Source organism: Arachis ipaensis, chromosome B5 (assembly GCF_059453495.1).
Source record: "Arachis ipaensis isolate K30076 ecotype BB chromosome B5, ASM5945349v1, whole genome shotgun sequence".
NCBI classification, from domain to species: domain Eukaryota; kingdom Viridiplantae; phylum Streptophyta; class Magnoliopsida; order Fabales; family Fabaceae; genus Arachis; species Arachis ipaensis.
Window position 1 is genome coordinate 107,366,969 of NC_142440.1, and position 6,824 is coordinate 107,373,792.

A 6,824-nucleotide genomic window follows, 5' to 3' on the forward strand; every position below is an offset into this window, starting at 1 on the left:
ATTCTGACAGATATACCTTTTGCACCTATTCTCTTTGCTTGTACTTGTTGGTTGTATGACAGGGAGAAGAAGCGGGGCTTCAACTTCCTTTGATTCTGAACCTGAGAGAACCTTCCTTAGACTAAAGAGGGAGGCAAGAGACAAACGTGTAGTTGGTGCTGAAGAAGAGGAGGAACACTTTGAGGAATACTTTGAACCAAACATGGAAGAAAACATGGAAAACCATCATGAAGAAGAGGCTCACAACCATGGCGGAAGAGGTTGAGCAAATCATACTGGGGAGGATAGAAGAGTTTTAAGCTCTTATATCAATCCAAACCCAGGAAACTGTGGAAGTAGCATTCAAAAGCCAACCATCCATGCCAACAATTTTGAACTGAAGCCATAACTCATCACCCTTCTGCAGAACAACTGTTCGTTCGGAGGAAGTGTCCAAAAGGACCCAAATCAACATTTAACCACCTTCCTGAGAATATGTGACACAGTGAAGTCTAATGGTGTTCATCCTGACACCTATAGACTGCTTTTATTTCCATTATCACTCAGGGATAAGGCAGCCAAGTGGCTAGAATCTTTCCCAAGGGAAAGCTTGACAACTTGGGAAGACGTGGTGAACAAATTCTTAGCAAGATTTTACCCTCCTCAAAGAATCAATAGGCTGAGAGCTGAGGTCCAAACCTTTAGGCAACAAGATGGTGAGACTCTATATGAAGCATGGGAGAGGTTTAAAGACCTAACAAGGAGTGTCCACCTGACATCTTCAACGAATGGGTGCAGCTGCACATTTTCTATGAAGGGCTCTTTTATGAGTCAAAGAAGGCCGTAGACCATTCATCCGGAGGATCTTTGAACAAGAAAAAAATCATTGAAGAGGCTATAGATGTCATTGAAACAGTAGTAGAGAATGACTACTTCTATGCTTCCGAAAGATGGAACACAAGAGGAGTAATGGAGCTAAACAATGTAGATGCTCTGTTGGACCAAAACAAGCTCATTACCCAACAGCTGGCTGACCTCACCAAGAAGATGGAGAGGAACCAAGTGGCAGCAATCTCCACTTCATCAACAACCCAAGAAGGAGTGAATAAAGAAGCAGAGGGTAGTCAGGAGCAAGCCAACTACATTGGGAATTCACCTAGGCAGAACCATGATCCTTACTCCAAGAATTACAACCCTGGATGGAGGAATCACCCAAACTTTGGGTGGGGAAATCAACAAGACCAAATCCTGGATCAAAGACGCCCAAATCCAAACAATTTCACATCTAGACTATATCAACATCCCAATAACAACACCTCTCCACATTCATATCAAGGCCAGAACAACCCTCCTCAGCCTGACTTATCATCACTTGATGAAAGAATCTCAAGGATTGAAAATCTACTTGAAGGCATATGCAAGGATATCCAAGACAACAAGGTGTTCAAGGAGGAAGTGCAAGCCAGTTTCAAGAACCAGGGAGACACAATAAAGAGGTTGGAATCTCAAGTAAATATCTCTCTGAGCAAATTTCCAAACCCACAGATGGATTCCCAAGTGACACAGAGAAAAATCCGAGAGGTGAAACAAAGAAAGTAAGATGGGAAGATTGCAAGATGGTCACTATAAGTGATAAGAAGATTGAGGACAAGCCAAGTAAGCTGTCAGAACAACCTGAAGATACCTTAGTAGAGGAGGTGGAAAAAGATTACCAAGAACCAAAAATCTCAAAACAGGAGTTATTGAGACTCTATGCACATTTCCCCAAACTGCTCAATGGTGCTGTGGAGAAGAGAATATACTCAAGATTTCTTGACTTGTTTGCATCTTTGCATGTGAACATACCATTCATCAAGACTATCCAACAAATGCCTGCATATATCAAGTATATGAAGGAGCTGCTTCCTAGGAAAAGCTCACTCAAGGGAGGCCAGACTATAGTGATGAACAAGGGGTGCAGTGCCCTTATTCAACCACAGTTGCCTACGAAAAGAAAAGATCCAGGGTATTTTCATGTCCCCTGTGCCATAGGAGAAACAATGTTTGATAGAGCACTCTGCAATTTGGGAGCAAGCATCAACTTAATGTCCTTAGCCCTGGTGAAGAGACTGCAGATCGATGAGATATTGCCCACAGATGTGGTCATCAGGCTGGCTGACAAAACTAAAAAACAAGCAATAGGGGTGGTGGAAAATGTGTTGTTAAAGGTTGGGAAATACTACCTCCCAACAGACTTTGTCATCTTGGACATGGAAGAGAGTCACACTCACCCAATCATATTGGGAAGACCATTCCTAGCTACAGCCAGAGCACTCATAGATGTGGAGCGAGGGGAGCTAATATTGAGGATCCATGATGAACAACTCAGCTTCAATGTCTTCAAACTCTCCCAAGAAGCTGACCAAGAAAATAAAGAACCAAGCAATGATCATAATGAGATGCTGGCAGAGGAAACAAGCACTGAGGCATCACCAACGCATCCAAAAACCCCACTGAATGATGAACAAGGCAAACAGCAATCGTCACAGCTCAAGTAGAAGCTGGAGAAACCTAAACCACCAGAGGCATGTGAAGACAACAACAAAAATCACTTAGAAGAAGAAGTCGCCAAGAGCAGGGAAGCATCAAAAGAGACAAATAAGAAGGTACCAAGGGGGTGGAGGAACAAGAAGATCCCTACGGAAGATTTCTCTCTAGGAGATAAAGTGATCTCAGCTTACTTCCCAGATATCCCACCTGATCTCCCCACTGTACCATCTCAGTTACCTAAGGTCTTCACTATTAACAGAGTTCTCTCCTTGGAACATGTAGAGATCATTGATACAACCAATGGATATAAGTCCAAGGCAAGAGGGGAGGACTTGAAGCATTATCAACCTCCCTGATGAAGGAGAAACGTCAAGCTAGTGATGCTAAAGAAGCGCTTCATGGGAGGCAACCCATATTTTATTAGCTTTTACTATTGAATAAGTTAATATTCATGAATTCCAACCCAAACTTGGTGAAGTCCTTATATTGCAGTATATAGTGAAGAACAAGTTTGGTGTTCAAAGCGTACCAAGAAAGCATGAATGCAACAGAGAGCATGCTAGTATTGGAGCTTTGAACAAGACTTTTGATCACAGTGCTCCAAACTAAGTTTGGTGTCACCCCATGGTGCCACCAAAATGCATATAAGGATACACAGTTAGTTAGTTAGTTGGAGTTCATGAATAAACAATCTCATCTTTTCATCTCTTTATTATTTTAGTCGTAAAAATTTAAAGTGATTTTTTTTGTGATAATTCTTACTTTTCTTTTTTTATCTTTATAGGGAAAGGAAAGGAGCATTGAAAGAGATTGATTGGATAATTTAATGGGAAAGGTTCGGCCACTTCATGAAGAGGGCACTACACACGTGCCTCAAGGGGAATGCATTGGGAATGGTTGCCATGCAACATTGGAGGAAGAACAAACTTGGAAAGCGAACCAACTCCATCATAAAGTTGAGAATCCTCGTGCTTACTCCATATAAAACCCCATCCGTTCATCATACACTAATCCCATCAATCCACACCTTTCATCTCTTCATCACTTCCCTATATAAGTGAATCAAATCCACACCATCTCCACATTCGAAATTCATTCCTCTTGCACTTCACTTTCCAGCAACCAATTCTTCAACTTCTCACTCTCTAAATCCCACACCTCTTCCCTTCACTACACCCTTTTTGCTTTAACTTCATTCATGGCATCATCAAGCTCCAAGAGGCAGAAGAGGAAGGAACCAACGGAGAACATTCCCTTCGATGAGAAGAGATTCAAGACTGCCTTCCATGAACGAGAATTTGAGCGGATAAAGCTCAAAAAGATACTGCCCGAGTTAACCTTCCAAATCAATGAAGATAATTGCCCACAGATTCGGGAGAAAATTGAAGAAAGAGGGTGGCAATTGCTCACCAATCCAGAGGGGAAGATCAATGCAAACCTCATCAAAGAGTTCTATGCAAATGTGGTCAGAGAAGACAAAACCAGAGCCCCAATCTTCAAAAGCTATGTAAGGGGAAAGGAGGTAGACTTCAGTCCAAATGCTATAATAAGAACTCTTCACCTGAAATCACCACACTTTGATGAGCCTAGCTATCATACAAGGATAAGTAAAAGCCAAGACAATGATGAGCTCACTGAGATAGTGACTGACATCTGTGTTATAGCAGCTGACTGGGAGAGGTATGGAGATGGGAGACCCCGTTTCATCAAGAGGGGAGACCTTAGCCCAGAAGCCAAGGGGTGGTTTGAACTCGTGAGGAGGTCTATTCTCCCAGCTGAAAATAATTTAAAGGTAAATATTAATCGAGCAACTATGGTACATTGCCTAGTACAAGGTGGAGAAATCAACGTGCATGAACTTATAGCTGAGGGAATTCAAGATTCAGCTGAGAAGCTTGAATCAGGTGCCAGTTTTTGGTACCCCAGCACCATTCTCCGATTGTGCACAAAGGCCAAGGTGGTCTTTGAGGATAGTAATCCAGACTGGGTTAACCCAGGGAGGCTAATGACAACCCAGCGTATGGCCTATACTACACCTGCTCAGCAACAAAGAAGGCCACAAATAGGGAAACTAAAAGCAAGGGAAGCAACTCACCAAGAGGAGTCTCATCAGGAAGAATATCAATAGGGAGAGCATCCTTACCCAGCCGATCTGAATATGAATCATCTTCTAAGAGCTATTAAAGATTTGGGGATGAGACATATAGAAGGACAAGACCAAATATTGAACTGGATGAGCCAACAAGAAGATGGAAGATGGTGGTTTCTGGAAGAAGCTGCTTGGAAAAGGCAAGGGAAGTGGGAGCACAAGCAATCAAGAAGGAGAGCATGGACATCCACAAGAGTAAAAGGTGGTGGAGTTCCTTCTTTAGTCCATCTTTCTCTATGCTTTAAATAAGGAAGATCTTGTATGAAATAGAACTTGCTTCCATTTCAGTTTAAACATTTCTAAATTCCTTCTTTTAAGTTCTTGTTGAAGAGGTTTATGATATCTAGTCCTTATGTCACTGCATCTTTACCGTGCTTACTTGTATGTTTGTCCCTTTAAATCAGATGAAAAAGAGAATGAGTGTGTTTTTAAAAAGACCAGAGTGGAGTTCATAATATGGAAGTGCATTCCTGAGTTTTTGGTGTGATCATAAGTTAGCTAAGTTGGTTCAACCATAAGGTGGGAAGACAACTATCTGTCATGAATACTATACTTGAGACACACCCCATGAGACTAGATAAATAAGAAGATCCTAATAAGAAAAAGGGAAAGAACAATCAAAGTTGAGGAATAAAAGAAAAATACTAAGCAATAAGGCTAGGCACCAATGGTTTTAAATCTTGAGGGATGTGTCTGTGGTGTTCCTGTGTGAGGGATCTACTTGGATGAATAAGCTCTTAGGGGTGCCTTATCACTTGGTAACTTGGGTTAACTAACTCGGGATTATCAGCTGAAAGTCCACTATCAATAGTAACCCTCACCACAGAACATTTAGTAACCCAAAGAGGTGCTGGACACCAAGACCTCAAGAAAAGAAAATGAATAAATTATATGCCTATGGTGTGTATGTATGGGGGAGAGACTTGAGGGAGTAAGTCCTTAGGGGTGTCTCAACACCTAGCACCTTGAACCAACTGGTTCGGGAGTGTTGGCTGAAAGCTTATCTTAAAGAGTTGCCCCCTTACAGAACACTTAGCCTAAGAACACAAATAAGACCTGAAATAACAACAAAAGGATCAATAAATAAAAGTTTCATGGGATGCAATCATAGTGAGTATTCTAGGATATGATAAAGGTCTGAAAGCCAGGAATGAACCTAAGTTGCTATGCATGAAACCACCATAAAACCAGGGACATGACTTCCACAAGAATGACTCATTTCTCTTGGTATCCCATTCATCATTCTCTTGTTCCAGTACTTGCTTAGGGACAAGCAAGCTTTAAGTTTGGTGTTGTGATGCCAGGGCATTTTGGCCAATTTCACTGACCTTTTCTTTACTGTTTTTAGGATAGTTTCATGCATTTTCTTAGGAAATAAGCTAGTTTTGGGTAGATATTCACTTACACCTTGATTCAAGCATACATTGTGCATTTTACATGATTTCATGAGGATTTTGCATGAGTTTAGTGAGAAATTGTATTCTGCATTACCCATGACTTGGACTAGAACTTTGATGCACTCTATTGCCTGATTTTAGGACCAAAGGAAGCAAGGAATGGGAGGTAACTTGCAAAGTTAATGAGAAAAGTGACTGCCAATGACGCTCTCGAAGCCATCATTACCCACGTTAAGAGTCACGTTAACTAAGTTAACGTGAACTCTAATGTGAAGAAGGGAATTTGAGCCAACGTTAGTGACACTTAACATTATCACTAACGTTGGCCAATGCTCACAAGTGGTCACGTTAGAGTCCACGTTAACTTAGTTAACGTGGCCTCTAACGTTAAAAGGGGGAAAGGAAGCAAACGTTAGTGACATTCAACATTGTCACTAACGTTGGCCTAAGTGCACAATGCCACGTTAACTCCCACGTTAACTTGGTTAACATGGAAGCTAACGTGAAGCGGCAAGAGTGGTCGACATTGTTAGTGACACCCAACATTGCCACTAACGTTGGAAGCAACCACACAACCCCAAGGAGCCACGTTAACTTCCACGTTAACTTAGTTAACGTGGAGGCTAACGTGAGAGAAGAAGGTGATGGCCAACGTTAGTGACACTCAACATTGTCACTAACGTTGGAAGGAGCCACACAAGCCACTATGAGTCACGTTAACTCCCACGTTAACTTAGTTAACGTGGAAGCTAACGTGGATGAGGAATGAT

At 41.8% G+C, this 6,824-nt stretch overlaps 1 non-coding gene across 1 annotated transcript; it reads right to left on the bottom strand.

Annotated features, from left to right (window-relative positions):
• Nucleotides 1-655: 655 nt before the first annotated feature.
• On the bottom strand, nucleotides 656-761 carry LOC148565294 (small nucleolar RNA R71). Its single transcript, XR_015884483.1, has one exon. It is a non-coding gene; the product is annotated as a small nucleolar RNA R71 (small nucleolar RNA).
• Between the last annotated feature and the right edge of the window lie 6,063 nt (nucleotides 762-6,824).